Genomic DNA, 20305 nt, shown 5'->3' with positions numbered 1-20305 from the left:
GCTGCTTCATCAGCATTTTTCCAAAATTCGGAGAACTAGTTTCGCAGTTTGGGTTTTTTTTTCAGAAACTTCACATTCGAGGTAAATAAGTCTAGGAGATAGACATTACATGTATATATATAAATGTTGGCGTAGAATTGTTGTGAAATTCGAAATACTGATTGCTAATTCCCGGTAGTTGGTATGGCAATTACCGTTACAAAATGTGGATGAGTACATGATAGGGTTTCAATGAACAATTATAATGGTTTTTCAGAGAGACTTTAAGTCACAGATTAATGAATTTGCTGGTACATTTACTGTTAGTGTGGTGGAACATGAAAGGTTCCCAAGTAACAAAAACGTATATGCCAAAGTTACAAGTCTGAAAGGTCGTCGTTGACTGGTTGAACGGTTGATAATACTGGATACTTTGAAAAGAAATTGCAATGTTATTTTCGGTCAAAACAATGCTAATGGATCTTGCACAAATTTAAAGTCAAAGTATAGCTTTGAAAGATGTAGAGATCTAAGAATGATGTCACCGGTTCAGAGTTATGACTTGGATTCTGATCCGTCAATATCAGAATATGTAATTGAATTTGTATGAAAACGATTGTATATCGTTGTGAGCATTGTTAATAATTTTTGAATCAAAGTTGAAGAATGTACAGTGTAACATATTAATTGCGAACTTATATATTTCCCGGGTATTACCTACCCGTTAAAGATTTCACAATTAATACTTTGTACAAAAGAATTTTTATTACCGTCTTTATGAAAATATATGTATGTATATTTTCTTCAGATGTAACACAGATTTAATGAGTTAATATCATATTAAGCTCATTTGATTTTCGGCTTGACTTAGAAATGATTAATCTCTAAAACATTAAAGATTACATAATCTTTGCGGAGTATTTCGCTAATGTAATCGATACTTCATTATTTATTCTTATTCCTCGGTGAAGGATGTTGATGCTCATGGATTTTTTTTTTTTTTTTTTTTTGTGAACCTTACAAGGCACATATGATGTTTTCTGAAAAGTTTCGAGTATATCGAAAATGAAAATGTAAAATCAATTATGTAATATGAAATGGAATTCATTAAGTTGAAACAGAGATTGTAGTTAACAATGGTTAAGTTGTTAAGGAAGGATGTACATCATTGCATATTAGTAATATGAACTAACCGAGTAGTACCTACCAGTTAAGAGTCACACGTAATAGCTTAGTACGAAAAGATTTATTTTAATTTCAAAATTCATATATATTAAATATACATAAAATTTCTTAAGGGGAAATGAGTTAATATTTTATCGGTTATTGTTGCTAGTATTTCTTGGTAACTACGGTGCGTATGACGTTGATGCTCGTGGAACAGATTGTGAAGTTGAGGTTTGCGATGCGGATGTTGTTGGTGGTGGTAATGGTACTGTTGGTGTTGTTGTCGGTGGTACTGTTGATGTCGGTGATGCAGCTGGTGCTTGTAACCTTTGCACCATATTCTCCAAAGCCACTACTCGAGCGCGAAGCTCGTTGACTTCTTCTACTACACCGGGATGATTGGCGGTTCGGACGAGCGGATGAATAAGATCCAGAATTTGAGATAGTATATTATCGTGACGAGATACTCTGGAAATGAGAGAGAAAATGGTGTCTCGAACAGGTTCGCCGGTAAGTGCTTCAGGTTCTTCGCCAAGAGGGAAATGTGGTGGATGGAAGGGATCGCCTTCTTCTTGTCTCCAATAATTAAGTAGGCTACGAACCCATCCCCAATTCATCCAGAATAGGTGATGGCTGATTGGTTGATCCATTCTGGTTACACTGTCTTCGGAATTCAGGTGAATGTCCATATCGGAATAGCTGTCGGAGTTTAAGGAATTTGAACTACATACGGGATCCATCTTGTATAATTAGGGAGATGATTTTTGATATGAATTAGATTATAGAATTTAGTTTGGTATTCTTCAATACATAATTTACATATGTATATATAATACCAAATTCCATAAATCACGGAAAAATTTTCGAAAGATGTCAGGAAAAGTTTACAGTAACAGATACGATAAGATATGAATTTTTGTCTATACACTATTTATGCAATAAATGCAGGAAAACGTGTCTAGACTTAAGAATGATAAACATGTAATTTTCGACAAGAAATGATAAGCAAAACTTTTAACATGCAGACACGGTCGAAGTCCAGACTTACTAATGCATCCTAACAACTATCAGTTAGACACACTCATGCAAGACCTGGTTCGCTAGGACCAATGCTCTGATACCAACTGTGACGATCGCTCCAAATCCATATGGACGAATACGTCATTCATCGATTTCATTGCGAGGTATTTGACCTCTATATGATATGTTTTGTAAACATTGCATTCTTTTGAGAAGGCACACCATAAAAGAATATTTAAATCAAATGTTTTCAACATCTGATAATTTCTACATATAGACAATCACCGTAAATAATAGTTTACAATAGAACTTCCGTTGACAATGCAGTCAAAATAAGATACATGGTGATGATTTGGTGAATGCAACGTTTCCTTGAAAAAAATATACCATGTAAGACTCCATGCACATAGCTTATCTAACATATAAGTAAACAGCAGAAGACTTCTAGGGAACCTGAGAATAAACATGCTGACAAGTGTCAACACAAAGGTTGGTGAGTTCATAGTTTTAATGTAACGTATAATCTGTATATAAAGGTGGATCACAAGATTTCAGTTATTTCATCCATAAACGTTTATCAAAATATTCTACGAAATTGAGCACCCTGGTAACTAAACTTTAACGTTATAATAAGTACCCCTGTTTTAACATACATACAACCAACATGTACAGTACACACAATCCAACATGTACTAAACTCAAATAGCATACATCTGTTTTATAGTTCAGGCTAGGGTTTCTATACCTGGAACAGACGGGGATGTCAAGCCCTATGGATCCATATACAACTACTCGCGCCCACCAGTTCTTATAACCGGCAGTTACTAGTTACCAAAGCTAAGGGATTTTCGGTTCAAACTCGGTGTAGAATTTAGTATGTACTTGTATCCATTGTGTTTAAAATAAAGTGCATGTATTCTCAGTCCAAAAATATAGATTGCAAAAGGATTAAAAAGGGAGCAAATGAAACTCACCTTAGTAGCATATAAAGTCGTTCACCAAAATGTGACCGAAACTCGGATTACCAAATAACCGTAGATCTCAACCTAGAGAACATATGTTGGTCAACAAATGTCTATCAAGGTAGGTCAGGTCATAGTGTATCACAATCCTAATGCTCGAGATCGACATACAAAAGTTATCCAAAGTCGTTTCAAAAAGTCAATTTTGACAATAGTTCAACAAAACGAGACGTACCTTATTTAAGGATTCATTTACTCGGTTGGTAATATTCAAAAATCCAATTTATCAATATTACAAACAAGTTGTTTAAATATTAATTGCAGATTCGAAAGCAATTCCAATTAACGTTAATTATAATTCAGTTGATCATATCTTTTGATTCGTTCATCGAAATTACGCGATTTCTAAAGGAAAAGTTATTGATTTTTTGCCAGCTTTCCAAAAAAATGTATATCATATACCTTTTACTAGTAATATATGTATTTGATTCGTGATTCATTGTAAACTGTTTAACGACGAATTTAGCCTACAAGCATGTATAAATATATATACTCGAGCACTAGACATAGATACACAATTAATATATAAAAGATAAGATATGAATGCTCACATATCAATATTGTGATTCAATATTGCAGGAAAGTATGTAGACGCAACAGAGATGATAAACACTAGTTTGACTTGCGAACAATACCCATGAGCATTACCCATAACCTCCATAACTATAACCCATAGTTTCTTTAGCTCTATCGCTCATGACCTCATCATAGTATTTTTATGTGTATTACAGTAATAATACTAATAAAAAAAATGGAGTATGGATATATGATTATGTGTGTATCTGATATAAAAATAAAAATAAAAATAAAAATATTAAATATAATACGGAGAATATAGCATGTATGTGTGTTGTTTTTGTGTTCACCTAAACTAGAGATATATATACACATATGAATGAATGACGTGTGAAGAAAAAACAAACATCACAATGAATCCGTGACATCTTGTTGGTTTTATCTACCTAATATGTGACTATATTCATCCGATTTGATATATAAATTGAAATGCAAATTTGGAACTCATCGTTTCTTTCACTTCCTTTCTGTACAGCATATCCAAAAGACACCAAAACTTTAATATAATAATAATATAATAATTACTCCATATGTCGATGAATTTTTAAAATTTTAAAAATCGTATTTCTTAAATACTTCAGGGGTATATTATGTAACTTATAATTAATAATTTCTATCATGTCGCTTTCATGTGAATAGTAGATTAATTAATTTCGTTCCATTTACTATTCATATGAATAGTAAATGAATTAATTTCGATTCAACTATTTAAGTTACATTGTTGTACATTGTGCTTTACAGCTTGTACATCTTTGATTTAATTTCGTTTCTCCTTATCATAAAATGTTTTCATAAAGTAAAATCATATCATATCAGGTTTCAGGTTTATAAATTACAGTTCATTCGTGAATCGTCGAGAACAGTCGAAGGGTAATTGAATAGTTCAAAATTTTGAGATTCAACTTCATAGACTTTGCTTATCGTGTTGGAAACGTTAAAGATTAAGTTTAAATTTGGTCAGAAATTTCCGGGTCATCACACTGTGTTAGATTTCCGCTGCATTACTTAGAGATGTCTCAATCATGGAACTTTTATTTTGCATTCGCAACTTATGTTATTTTGAATAATTGCTTTGTAACGACCTTTGTGTCACATCGTCGTTTATAAAATATTTGAAGTTATCTTTTCATGAATGCAAAACTCGTTTTAAAACAGCATGTAGCATTATACCGTGTAATGAACCTGTTGTTGACGATTCGTACATGATGGTTTTGTACGGGGCGTCACAACATCAATGACAGTCCTAGCCGTATTCATCAAAGGTGTTCCTAACACTACTGGTGTAGTGACCCGAACTTTTCCATGTTTATATATATTAAATGAAATTTATATTTACATGATTAAGAGTTTCCAACATGTTAAGCAATCAAACTTGTTAAGACTTGATTAATTGAAATAGGTTTCATATAGACAATTGACCACCCAAGTTGACCGGTGATTCATGAACGTTAAAACTTGTAAAAACTATATGATGACATATATATGATTATATATATAGTTAACATGATATTATGATAAGTAAGTATCTCATTAGGTATTTTAACAATGAGTTATATACATAAAATTGTGTTTATTGAATTAAGAAACTCGAAACGATATATATAACGATTATCGTTATAACAACGTCTTACTAATTACATATGAATCATATTAAGATATTGTTACACTATGTTTAATCATGATAAATTATAAGTAAACATGTCATTATGTATATTAACAATGAACTACATATGTAAAAACAAGACTACTAACTTAAGGATTTTGAAACGAGACATATATGTAACGATTATCGTTGTAACGGCATTTAAATGTATATATATCATATTAAGATATATTAATATATCATAATATCATGATAATATAATAATTTAACATCTCATTAGATATAATAAGCATTGGGTTAACAATATTTAACAAGATCGTTAACTTAAAGGTTTCAAATCAACATTTACATGTAACGACTAACGATGACTTAACGACTCAGTTAAAATGTATATACATGTAGTGTTTTAATATGTATTTATACACTTTTGAAAGACTTCAAGACACTTATCAAAATACTTCTACTTAACAAAAATGCTTACAATTACATCCTCGTTCAGTTTCATCAACAATTCTACTCGTATGCACCCGTATTCGTACTCGTACAATACACAGCTTTTAGATGTATGTACTATTGGTATATACACTCTAATGATCAGCTCTTAGAAGTCCATGTGAGTTACCTAACACATGTGGGAACCATCATTTGGCAACTAGCATGAAATATCTCACAAAATTATAAAAATATGAGTAATCATTCATGACTTATTTACATGAAAATAAAATTACACATCCTTTATATCTAATCCATATACCAATGACCAAAAACACCTACAAACACTTTCATTCTTCAATTTTCTTCATCTAAGTGATCTCTCTCAAGTTCTATCTTCAAGTTCTAAGTGTTCTTCATAAATTCTATAAGTTCTAGTTTCATAAAATCAAGAATACTTCCAAGTTTGCTAGCTTACTTCCAATCTTGTGAAGTGATCATCAAACTTCAAGAAATCTTTCTTATTTATAGTAAGATATCTTTCTAATACAAGGTAATACTCATATTCAAACTTTGATTCAATTTCTATAACTATAACAATCTTATTTCGAGTGGAAATCTTACTTGATCTTGTTTTCGTGTCATGATTCTCTGCTTCAAGAACTTTCAAGCCATCCAAGGATCCTTTGAAGCTAGATCTATTTTTCTCATTTCCAGTAGGTTTATCCACAAAACCTGAGGTAGTAATGATGTTCATAACATCATTCGATTCATATATATTAAACTACCTTATTCGAAGGTTTAAACTTGAAATCACTAGAATATAGTTTAGTTAATTCTAAACTTGTTCACAAACAAAAGTTAATCCTTCTAACTTGACTTTTAAAATCAATTAAACACATATTCTATATCTATATGATATTCTAACTTAATGATTTAAAACCGGAAAACACGAAAAACACCGTAAAACCGGATATACGCCGTTGTAGTAACACCGCGGGCTGTTTTGGGTTAGTTAATTAAAAACTATGATAAACTTTGATTTAAAAATTGTTCTTCTGGGAAAATGATTTTTCTTATGAACATGAAACTATATCCAAAAATCATGGTTAAACTCAAAGTGAAAGTATGTTTTCCAAAATGGTCATCTAGACGTCGTTCTTTCGACTGAAATGACTACCTTTAAAAAATGACTTGTAACCTGTAACTCCGACTATAAACTTATACTTTTTATGTATAGATTCATAAACTTAAGTTCAATATGAAACCATAGCAATTGGATTCACTCAAAACGGATTTAAAACGAAGAAGTTATGGGTAAAACAAGATTGGTTATTTTGCTTGTTATAGCTACGTGAAAATTGGTAACAAATCTATATTAATCATATCCTAGCTAACTTATATTGTATTATACATGTATTCTAATATATTATGTAATCTTGGGATACCATAGACACGTACGCAAATGTTTTGACATATCATATCGACCCATCTATATATATTATTTGGAACAACCATAGACACTCTATATGCAGTAATGTTGGAGTTAGCTATACAGGGTTGAGGTTGATTCCAAAAATATATATAGTTTGAGTTGTGATCTAGCCTGAGACGTGTATACACTGGGTCGTGGATTGATTCAAGATAATATATATATCGATTTATTTCTGTACATCTAATTATGGACAACTAGTTGTAGGTTACTAACAAGGACAGCTGACTTAATAAACTTAAAACAGTAAAATGTATTAAAAATGTTGTAAATATATTTTGAACATACTTTGATATATATATATATATATATATATATATATATATATATATATATATATATATATATATATATATATATATATATATATATATATATGTACATATTTGTTATAGGTTCGTGAATCGACCAGTGGTCAAGTCTTACTTCCCGACGAAGTAAAAATCTGTGAAAGTGAGTTATAGTCCCACTTTTAAAATCTAATATTTTGGGATGAGAATACATGTAGTTTTATAAATGTTTTACGAAATAGACACAAGTAAATGAAACTACATTATATGGGTGAATGATCGAAGCCGAATATGCCCCTTTTGCTTGGTAGCCTAAGAATTAGTAAACCGATCTACTAATTGACGCGAATCCAAAAGATAGATCTATTGGGCCTAACGAACCCCATCCAAAGTACCGGATGCTTTAGTACTTCGAATTCGTTTTTATAATGTCCGAAGGATTTTTTGGAATGATAGGGGATATTCTTATATGTATCTTGTTAATGTCGGTTACCAGGTGTTCACCATATGAATGATTTTTATATCTATATATGGGATGTATATTGAAATATGAAATCTTGTGGTCTATTATTATGATTTGATAATATATAGGTTAAACCTATAACTCACCAACATTTTTGTTGACGTTTTAAGCATGTTTATTCTCAGGTGATTATTAAGAGCTTCCGCTGTTGCATACTAAAATAAGGACAAGATTTGGAGTCCATGCTTGTATGATATTATGTAAAAACTGCATTTAAGAAACTTATTTTTGATGTAATATATTCTTATTGTAAACCATTATGTAATGGTCGTGTGTAAACGGTATATTTTAGATTATCATTATTTGATAATCTACGTAATGCTTTTTAAACCTTTATAGATAAAATAAAGGTTATGGTTGTTTTAAAAATGAATGCAGTCTTTGAAAAAACGTCTCATATAAAGGTCAAAACCTCGCGACGAAATCAATTAATATGGAATGTTTATAATCAATATGAACGGGACATTTTAGTTGGTATCCGAGCGTTGGTCTTAGAGAACCAAAAAATTGCATTAGTGTGTCTTACCGAGGTTGTTAGGATGCATTAGTGAGTCTGGACTTTGACCGTGTTTTTCTTCAAAAACGATTGCTTAACATTTTTTTTGTTGGAAACTATATATTATTAACATGTAAATATTATGTGATATATTAATCTCTTAACGTGTTTGATATTATGTGATAGATGTCTACCTCTAATACAAATCCCATTGATTCACCTAATAATAATGAAGAGTCGAATATATTTTGGGAAGATTCACAAATTCCCGAAGAGGAACCGGAGGAGGAGGAACCGGAAGAGGAGGAACTGGAAGAAGAGGAACCAGAAGAGGATGAATCAGAAGAGGAGGAACCAGAAGAAGAAGAGGTTCCGGAGGAAAAAATATTGATACCTATAGTAAATCGATTAAATAAAAGAAAATCCTCAACCAACGGACCAAAGTTAATAATGGTCAATGGTGTTTCCGCCGAGGAAGCAAAATATTGGGAAGATTATCAATTTTCCGATGAATCGGATCCTGATGAGGATTCCGATGATGTTATAGAAATTACCTCGACCCAATTTAATAAAGAGAAAGAAAATAATAAGGGAAAAGGTATAAAAATAGTGAAACTCGATTCCAACCCCGATGAACTTTATATGTATCGACAACATCCGTATTTCCTAAAATGTAACAATGACCCGGGAACCTCTAAACCACCAGGTTTTTCTAAACCATTATGGAAAAACGACGGCTCGTATTAGAGGAACACCATATATTCCTAGAAAATTAGGAAAACGAACCAAGTCCGAAGAAGAAGAAACCAGTGATTCAGATTAGAAGGTTGTAATCATGTTGTGTATTATATGTATTGTAGTGTGCTTGTACTTTTATGTTCTATGTAAAAATTGCTTGTATTGTTTGTTAATTATCTTTTACGAATCTAATCCTTGTCTATTTTACAGTATAAAAACAAAATGGATGTTAAGGGTAGACAACCGAATATTTTAGAAGACCTACCAGAGGATATGATTGAGGAAATCTTGTCTAGAGTCGGTCAGAATTCATCAGCACATTTAGTTATGGCGAAATTAACTTGTCAAACATTTGAAAGACTTTCCAGAAATGCTTTAGTTTATAAAAGGCTTTCCTTTGATAGGTGGGGTATATCACATTGGGGAGACCGTAAGTTACGCCGTGTTTTCTTTAAAGCGTTAAATGGGGGGAACCCAAATGCAATTTTATGCTACGGGTTAAGAACCTATTTTGACTCAACATATCCCAACATAGGATTTCATGAATTAGAAAGAGCTTCTAACATGCAACATAAAGAAGCATGTTATGCTTACGGGTTAGTGATGTTCGCTTCTTACCAAAGTGAGAAAAAGAACATCGAATTGCAACTTTTAAATAAAACCTTCCCACAAGTGACGGATTCAGTAGTTGGGGTGAGAAACAAGGTTTTTAGATTATTACGGGGCTGTTGAACATTACGAAACCCTCTTCCTTTTGAAGACATTACAACATGCTGCCTAGCCAATGGTCATAACGGTTATTTTCCACAAGACCAAGGATGGGAAGTCGTCTTAGTAAAACCAGAATGCATGACTTGTTTCTGGACTTATGAATTACGTGTCTTTATTTCCTTTGCTGAACAACTTGTGTATTAACTAGATTTATCTTCAAAACTGTCCTGTATCAAAGTGTACTATATTTCATATTATATGTAATATAGCGATGTTGTAAGTTTGAAGAATATTTATATGTGATATATTATTATAATCAGATTTTCATATGGAATTGTAGTAGTTGAATTGTATATTAGCTACTAAGTATGAACTTAACGGGTAGGTAGTACCCGAATTTAAACTTATAAAACGCTAATATGAAGAAAAAACTTTTATAAATGAGTTCATATTATGCTACGAAATACTATTGACTACTCTTAATATTCTGTATGATTAACTCGATTCAGTTGGCTATTTTGAAGGAAATGGCACCGACTACTCGACACACCATGAATATGAGCGAAGAGGAATTTCGTACCTTTCTTGCTGCAAACATAGCCGCAGTACAGGCTGCGCTACATACCAACAATAACTCTGAATCTAGCAATGCAGCTAACGGTGCAAGAAATCGTGTAGGATGCTCCTACAAAGAATTCACTGCCTGCAAACCTTTGGAATTTGATGGAACCGAAGGACCAATTGGATTGAAACGGTGGACCGAGAAAGTCGAATCGGTGTTTGCCATAAGTAAGTGTACTAAAGAGGACAAAGTTAAGTACGCTACGCATACCTTCACAGGTACTGCGTTAACCTGGTGGAACACCTATCTTGAACAGGTAGGACAAAATGCTGCTTATGCACTATCGTGGTCGGCATTCAAGCAATTGATGAACGAGCAGTACCGTCCTAGAAACGAAGTCAATAAACTCAAGGCAGAACTTAGAGAGTTACGAACACAAGGGTTCGACGTTACCACATATGAACGACGATTCACAAAGTTGTGCCTATTGTGTCCGGGAGCATTCGAAGATGAAGAAGAGAAGATCGACGCGTTTGTAAAAGGGTTACCAGTAAGGATTTAAGAAGATGTGAGTTCACACGAGCCCGCTTCTATACAGAAGGCAAGTCGAATGGCTGATAAACTCATAAATCAGATTGAGGGAAGAATTAAAGAGCAGGCGGCCGAAGAAGCCAACACAAAATAACTCAAGAGGAAGTGGGAGAAAAACGGTGACAAGAGTCACCAGTACAACAACAACAATTACAACCACAATCGCAACAACTATCCCAACAACCGCAACAACAATCGCAACAATAACCGCAATCCTAACAATAACTACAACAAACATCCCAACAACAACAACAACTACAACAACCGTTTCAACAACAATAACAATCCCAACAACAACCTCAATAACAACAACGGCAACAAAAACCAAAAACAGCCATGTCATAGGTGTGAAGAAAATCATCAGGGGTTTTGCACGACACTTTGCAACAGGTGTAAAAGCAATGGTCATAGCGCGACAAAGTGCGAGGTCTACGGACCAAAGTTTAACAGAACTAAAGGAACAAATAATGTCGGAACAAGTAATGCCGAAACGAATAGTGTCGGAGCAAGTAATACCAACGCTGTTTGTTATAAATGTGGAAAACCGGGCTACATTATTAGAAATTGCCCGAATCAGGGGAATACTAATGGGCAGGGCCGTGAAAGAGTTTTCAATATTAATGCGACAGAAGCACAGGAAGACCCGGAGCTTGTTACAGGTACGTTTCTTATTGACGATAAATCTGCTTATGTTTTATTTGATTCGGGTGCGGATAGAAGCTATATGAGTAGAAAATTTTGTGCTAAATTAAGTTGCCCATTGACGCCTTTGGATAGTAAATTTTTACTCAAATTAGCAAACGGTAAATTAATTTCAGCAGATAATATATGTCGGGAGAGAGAAATTAAACTGGGGGATGAAACGTTTAAAATTGATTTAATACCAGTCGAGTTAGGGAGTTTTGATGTAATAATTGGCATGGACTGGTTTAAAAAGGTGAGAGCAGAGGTCGTTTATTACAAAAATGTGATTCGCATTATGCGTGAAAAAGAAAAACCTTTAATGGTGTACGGAGAAAAGAACAATGTGAAATTAAATCTTATTAGTAGTTTGAAGGTGCAAAAACTAATAAGAAAAGGTTGTTACGTCATTCTAGCTCACATCGAGGAAGTTAAACCTAAAGAAAAGAACATCAGTAATGTTCCCGTCGCAAAAGAATTTCCCGATGTATTTCCGAAAGAATTACCGGGATTACCCCCACATCAATCCATTGAATTTCAAATAGTCCTTGTACCAGGAGCTGCACCAATAGCTCGTGCTCCATACAGACTCGCACCCAGCGAAATGAAAGAATTACAAAGTCATTTACAGGAACTTTTAGAGCGTGGTTTCATTCAACCAAGCACATCACCATGGGGAGCTCCTGTTTTGTTTGTCAAGAAGAAAGATGGTACATTCAGGTTGTGTATCGACTACCGAGAGTTGAACAAACTTACCATCAAGAACCGCTACCCACTACCGAGAATCGACGACTTATTTGATCAACTACAAGGCTCGTCTATTTATTCGAAGATCGATTTATATATATATATATATATATATATATATATATATATATATATATATATATATATATATATATATATATATATATATGTTCTGGATATCATCAAATGCGGGTGAAGGAGGATGATATTCCAAAGACTGCTTTTAGGACGCGTTACGGTCATTACGAGTTTATGGTTATGCCGTTTGGATTGACTAACGCACCAGCTGTGTTCATGGACCTCATGAACCGAGTGTGTGGGCCATTTCTTGACAAGTTTGTCATTGTTTTCATCGATGACATACTTATTTACTCGAAGAATGATCAAGAGCACGAAGAACATTTGAGAAAAGTGCTAGAGTTGCTGAGAAAAGAAAAACTGTACGCTAAGTTTTCAAAGTGCATTTTGGTTGGAAGAAGTTCAATTCCTCGGTCACATAGTGAACAAAGAAGGTATTTAGGTGGATCCAGCAAAGATTGAAATCGTTGAAAAGTGGGAAACCCCGAAAACTCCGAAACACATACGCCAGTTTTTAGGACTAGCTGGTTACTACAGAAGGTTCATCCAAGACTTTTCCAGAATAGCAAAACCCTTGACTGCACTAACTCATAAAGGGAAGAAATTTGAATGGAAAGATGAACGAGAGAAAGCGTTTCAATTGTTAAAGAAAAAGTTAACTACGGCACCTATATTGTCATTACCTGAAGGGAATGATGATTTTGTGATATATTATGACGCCTCAAAGCAAGGTCTCGGTTGTATATTAATGCAATGAACGAAAACAATTGCTTATGCGTCTAGACACTTGAAGATTCACGAACAGAATTATACGACGCATGATTTGGAATTAGGCGCGGTTGTTTTTGCATTAAAGACTTGGAGGCACTACTTATATGCGGTCAAAAGTATTATATATACCTACCACAAAAGTCTTCAACACATATTTAATCAGAAACAACTGAATAAGAGGCAGCGTAGGTGGATTGAATTGTTAAATGATTACGACTTTGAGATTCGTTACCACCCGGGGAAGGCAATTGTGGTAGCCGACGCCTTGAGCAGAAAGGACAGAGAACCCATTCGAGTAAAAGCTATGAATATAATGATTCACACTAACCTTACTACTCAAATAAAGGAGGCGCAACAAGGAGTTTTAAAAGAGGGAAATTTAAAGGATGAAATACCCAAAGGATCGGAGAAGCATCTTAATATTCGGGAAGATGGAATCCGGTATAGGGCTGAAAGAATTTGGGTACCAAAAGTTGGAGATATGAGAGAAATGGTACTTAGAGAAGCTCATAAAACCAGATACTCAATACATCCTGGAACGGGGAAGATGTACAAGGATCTCAAGAAACATTTTTGGTGGCCAGGTATGAAAGCCGATGTTGCTAAATACGTAGGGGAGTGTTTGACGTGTTCTAAGGTCAAAGCGGAGCATCAGAAACCATCAGGTCTACTTCAACAACCCAAAATCCCGGAATGGAAATGGGAAAACATTACCATGGATTTCATCACTAAATTGCCAAGGACTGCAAGTGGTTTTGATACTATTTGGGCAATAGTTGATCGTCTCACCAAATCAGCACACTTCCTGCCAATAAGAGAAGATGACAAGATGGAGAAGTTAGCACGACTGTATTTGAAGGAAGTTGTCTCCAGACATGGAATACCAATCTCTATTATCTCTGATAGGGATGACAGATTTATTTCAAGATTCTGGCAGACATTACAGCAAGCATTAGGAACTCGTCTAGACATGAGTACTGCCTATCATCCACAAACTGATGGGCAGAGCGAAAGGACAATACAAACACTTGAAGACATGCTACGAGCATGTGTTATTGATTTCGGAAATAGTTGGGATCGACATCTACTGTTAGCAGAATTTTCCTACAACAACAGCTACCATTCAAGCATTGAGATGGCGCCGTTTGAAGCACTTTATGGTAGAAAGTGCAGGTCTCCGATTTTTTGGAGTGAAGTGGGGGATAGACAGATTACGGGTCCGGAGATAATACAAGAAACTACCGAGAAGATCATCCAAATTCAACATCGGTTGAAAACCGCCCAAAGTCAACAAAAGAGCTACGCGGACATTAAAAGAAAAGATATAGAATTTGAAATTGGAGAGATGGTCATGCTTAAGGTTGCACCTTGGAAAGGCGTTGTTCGATTTGGTAAACGAGGGAAATAAAATCCAAGGTATATTGGACCATTCAAGATTATTGATCGTGTCAGACCAGTAGCTTACCGACTTGAGTTACCTCAACAACTCGCGGCTGTACATAACACTTTCCACGTCTCAAATTTGAAGAAATGTTTTAATAAAGAAGATCTCACTATTCCGTTAGACGAAATCCAAATCAACGAAAAACTTCAATTCATCGAAGAACCCGTCGAAATAATGGATCGTGAGGTTAAAAGACTTAAACAAAACAAGATACCAATTGTTAAGGTTCAATGGAATGCTCGTAGAGGACCCGAGTTCACCTGGGAATGAGAAGATCAGATGAAGAAGAAATACCCGCACTTATTTCCAGAAGATACGTCAACACCTCCAACTGCTTAAAATTTCGGTACGAAATTTATTTAACGGGTAGATATTGTAGTGACCCGAACTTTTCCATGTTTATATATATTAAATGAAATTTATATTTACATGATTAAGTGTTTCCAACATGTTAAGCAATCAAACTTGTTAAGATTTGATTAATTGAAATAGGTTTCATATAGACAATTGACCACCCAAGTTGACCGGTGATTCACGAACGTTAAAACTTGTAAAAACTATATGATGACATATATATGATTATATATATAGTTAACATGATATTATGATAAGTAAGTATCTCATTAGGTATTTTAACAATGAGTTATATACATAAAATTGTGTTTATTGAATTAAGAAACTCAAAACGATATATATAACGATTATCGTTATAACAACGTCTTACTAATTACATATGAATCATATTAAGATATTGTTACACTATGTTTAATCATGATAAATGATAAGTAAACATGTCATTATGTATATTAACAATGAACTACATATGTAAAAACAAGACTACTAACTTAAGGATTTCGAAACGAGACATATATGTAACGATTATCGTTGTAACGACATTTAAATGTATATATATCATATTAAGATATATTAATATATCATAATATCATGATAATATAATAATTTAACATCTCATTAGATATAATAAACATTGGGTTAACAACATTTAACAAGATCGTTAACTTAAAGGTTTCAAATCAACATTTACATGTAACGACTAACGATGACTTAACGACTCAGTTAAAATGTATATACATGTAGGGTTTTAATATGTATTCATACATTTTTGAAAGACTTCAAGACACTTATCAAAATACTTCTACTTAACAAAAATGCTTACAATTACATCCTCGTTCAGTTTCATCAATAATTCTACTCGTATGCACCTGTATTCGTACTCGTACAATACACAGCTTTTAGATGTATGTACTATTGGTATATACACTCTAATGATCAGCTCTTAGCAGCCCATGTGAGTCATCTAAAACATGTGGGAACCATCATTTGGCAACTAGCATGAAATATCTCATAAAATTACAAAAATATGAGTAATCATTCATGACTTATTTACATGAAAACAAAATTACACATCCTTTATATCTAATCCATATACCAACGACCAAAAACACCTACAAACACTTTCATTCGTCAATTTTCTTCATCTAAGTGATCTCTCTCAAGTTCTATCTTCAAGTTCTAAGTGTTCTTCATAAATTCTATAAGTTCTAGTTTCATAAAATCAAGAATACTTCCAAGTTTGCTAGCTTACTTCCAATCTTGTGAAGTGATCATCCAACTTCAAGAAATCTTTTTTATTTACAGTAATATATCTTTCTAATACAAGGTAATACTCATATTCAAACTTTGATTCAATTTCTATAACTATAACAATCTTATTTCGAGTGAAAATCTTACTTGAACTTGTTTTCGTGTCATGATTCCGCTTCAAGAACTTTTAAGCCATCCAAGGATCCTTTGAAGCTAGATCTATTTTTTTCATTTCCAGTAGGTTTATTCACAAAACCTGAGGTAGTAATGATGTTCATAACATCATTCGATTCATATATATAAAACTACCTTATTCGAAGGTTTAAACTTGAAATCACTAGAATATAGTTTAGTTAATTCTAAACTTGTTCGCAAACAAAAGTTAATCCTTCTAACTTGACTTTTAAAATCAATTAAACACATGTTCTATATCTATATGATATGCTAACTTAATGATTTAAAATCGGAAAACACGAAAAACACCGTAAAACTGGATATACGCCGTTGGAGTAACACCGCGGGCTGTTTTGGGTTAGTTAATTAAAAACTATGATAAACTTTGATTTAAAAGTTGTTCTTCTGGGAAAATGATTTTTTTTATGAACATGAAACTATATCCAAAAATCATGGTTAAACTTAAAGTGTAAGTATGTTTTCCAAAATGGTCATCTAGACGTCGTTCTTTCGACTGAAATGACTACCTTTACAAAAATGACTTGTAACCTATAATTCTGACTATAAACTTATACTTTTTCTATATAGATTCATAAACTTAAGTTCAATATGAAACCATAGCAATTGGATTCACTCAAAACGGATTTAAAACGAAGAAGTTATGGGTAAAACAAGATTGGTTATTTTTGCTTGTTATAGCTACGTGAAAATTGGTAACAAATCTATATTAATCATATCCTAGCTAACTTATATTGTATTATACATGTATTCTAATATATTATGTAATCTTGGGATACCATAGACACGTATGCAAATGTTTTGACATATCATATTGACCCATCTATATATATTATTTGGAACAACCATAGACACTCTATATGTAGTAATGTTGGAGTTAGCTATACAGGGTTGATGTTGATTCTAAATATATATATAGTTTGAATTGTGATATAGCCTGAGACGTATATACACTGGGTCGTGGATTGATTCAATATAATATGTATCGATTTATTTCTGTACATCTAATTATGGACAACTAGTTGTAGGTTACTAACAAGGACAGCTGACTTAATAAACTTAAAACAGTAAAATGTATTAAAAATATTGTAAATATATTTTGAACATACTTTGATATATATATGTACATATTTGTTATAGGTTCGTGAATCAACCAGTGGCCAAGTCTTACTTCCCGACGAAGTAAAAATCTGTGAAAGTGAGTTATAGTCCCACTTTTAAAATCTAATATTTTGGGATGAGAATACATGCAGTTTTATAAATGTTTTACGAAATAGACACAAGTAAATGAAACTACATTATATGGGTGAATGATCGAAGCCGAATATGCCCCTTTTGCTTGGTAGCCTAAGAATTAGTAAACCGATCTACTAATTGATGTGAATCCGAAAGATAGATCTATTGGGCCTAACGAACCCCATCCAAAGTACCGGATGCTTTAGTACTTCGAATTCATTTTTATCATGTCTGAAGGATTTCCCAAAATGATAGGGGATATTCTTATATGCATCTTGTTAATGTCGGTTACCAGGTGTTCACCATATGAATGATTTTTATCTCTATGTATGGGATGTATATTGAAATATGAAATCTTGTGGTCTATTATTATGATTTGATAATATATAGGTTAAACCTATAACTCACCAACATTTTTGTTGACGTTTTAAGCATGTTTATTCTCAGGTGATTATTAAGAGCTTCCGCTATTGCATACTAAAATAAGGACAAGATTTGGAGTCCATGCTTGTATGATATTATGTAAAAACTGCATTCAAGAAACTTATTTTTGATGTAATATATTCTTATTGTAAACCATTATGTAATGGTCGTGTGTAAATGGTATATTTTAGATTATCATTATTTGATAATCTACGTAATGCTTTTTAAACCTTTATAGATAAAATAAAGGTTATGGTTGTTTTAAAAATGAATGCAGTCTTTGAAAAAACGTCTCATATAGAGGTCAAAACCTCGCGACAAAATCAATTAATATGGAACGTTTATAATCAATATGAACGGGACATTTCAACTGGTGTGTGTAGGTCTTCCTTAATATCCAGTACTACGAAATCCGTAGGATACAAGAATTTGTCGACTTTCACCAAGACGTTCTCAACTATGCCCTTAGGATATCAAATTATGTGATCGGCAAGTTGGATTGTCATTTTAGTTGGTGACAAGTCTCCTAACTCTAATCTCTTGTAGAGAGAGTAGGGGATTAGGTTGATACTTGCTCCTAAATCTGCTAGCGCATGAATGGTTCCAGATTGGTAGATTGTGACAACCCAAAAATTTCCGACCAAATTTAAACTTTATCTTTACATTATTCCGACACTATAAGCAAAGTTTGTTAAGTTAAATCTCAAGAATTTTAAACTCTGTTCATACATTCATTTAACCTCGATCAAATCCCAATGATTCACGAACCATTATATGAACGGATATGATTATATATGTATATGTGTATATATTATAACTTGAAAACATTATCAAAGTATTAGATGTATAATACTTTACATGAACGTATTTGTTTCAAAATATATTTAAAATAATTATCGACGGAAATCAAAAAATAATATCATATGATTGAAATATCAGATACATTGAATTATGATTACGAGTCTCTGTTGAGAGGTCCACATTGATTTGAGAAATCTTCCCATTTTAACGATATTCGTAAGATGGTAATGTAATTTACAAGTAAGAACAAATATGTCAATTAACGAGAGTTAGACGAATATTAGTGGAAGACTAAGTTACATAGTAATCAATTGATGTAGTTTTCAAATGTACGAAAACACTTTTCGATATAATAGAACTTGATTATTTAAAATTTCTTTGATTAAATAAACATAAGTTGGAATATTGGTTATTAAACATATAGATAACTTGCAAAGTGTATTTAAAACGTGTTCATTAAATATATATGTTTTCAAATTAGTTAAGTACATGATAGTAACACTAGCTTAGTGATGCGATTGATATTTAAAACATTAGTACATAAATAAATTGTATCTATTTAAGTTTTAAAATGAAAACGTTACGTGTTATAATATTTTTCTAAACGATTTTAAAACAAATTTTAAAATATAATTAGTTTTGAAAAGCTAAATATTATATTATTAAATAAATATTTCAACTACATACAATACATACAAATTTATATTTTTAATGAATAAATGAATATGTATATGTGTATGTATATATATATATATATATATATATATATATATATATATATATATATATATATATATATATATATATATATATATATATATTCGAAGTGGTAGATAAAATATTAACTTGGTCATAAAAACGTTTGGTTTAAAATATACATTTTGATAAATAACAAAACATTGATTTATAGAAGCAAATGACCACAACACTCAAATGAAGAGATTATACTTTAAATAATATAGTCTATCGATGTTTAAGTCTAATTATTAATAAAAGTACATGTAGTGACCCGTCCTAATCCATCTGGATGAAGTCTTCAACAGCTGGTCCCATTGCGAGGTTCTGACCTCTATATGCCCTGAATGACTCCATGTAATATGAGCAAATGCACAGCGGAAGGTTTCT

The sequence above is a fragment of the Rutidosis leptorrhynchoides genome, chromosome 2 (assembly GCF_046630445.1).
Source record: "Rutidosis leptorrhynchoides isolate AG116_Rl617_1_P2 chromosome 2, CSIRO_AGI_Rlap_v1, whole genome shotgun sequence".
NCBI lineage: Eukaryota > Viridiplantae > Streptophyta > Magnoliopsida > Asterales > Asteraceae > Rutidosis > Rutidosis leptorrhynchoides.
Note: the sequence above shows the minus strand (reverse complement) of the source record.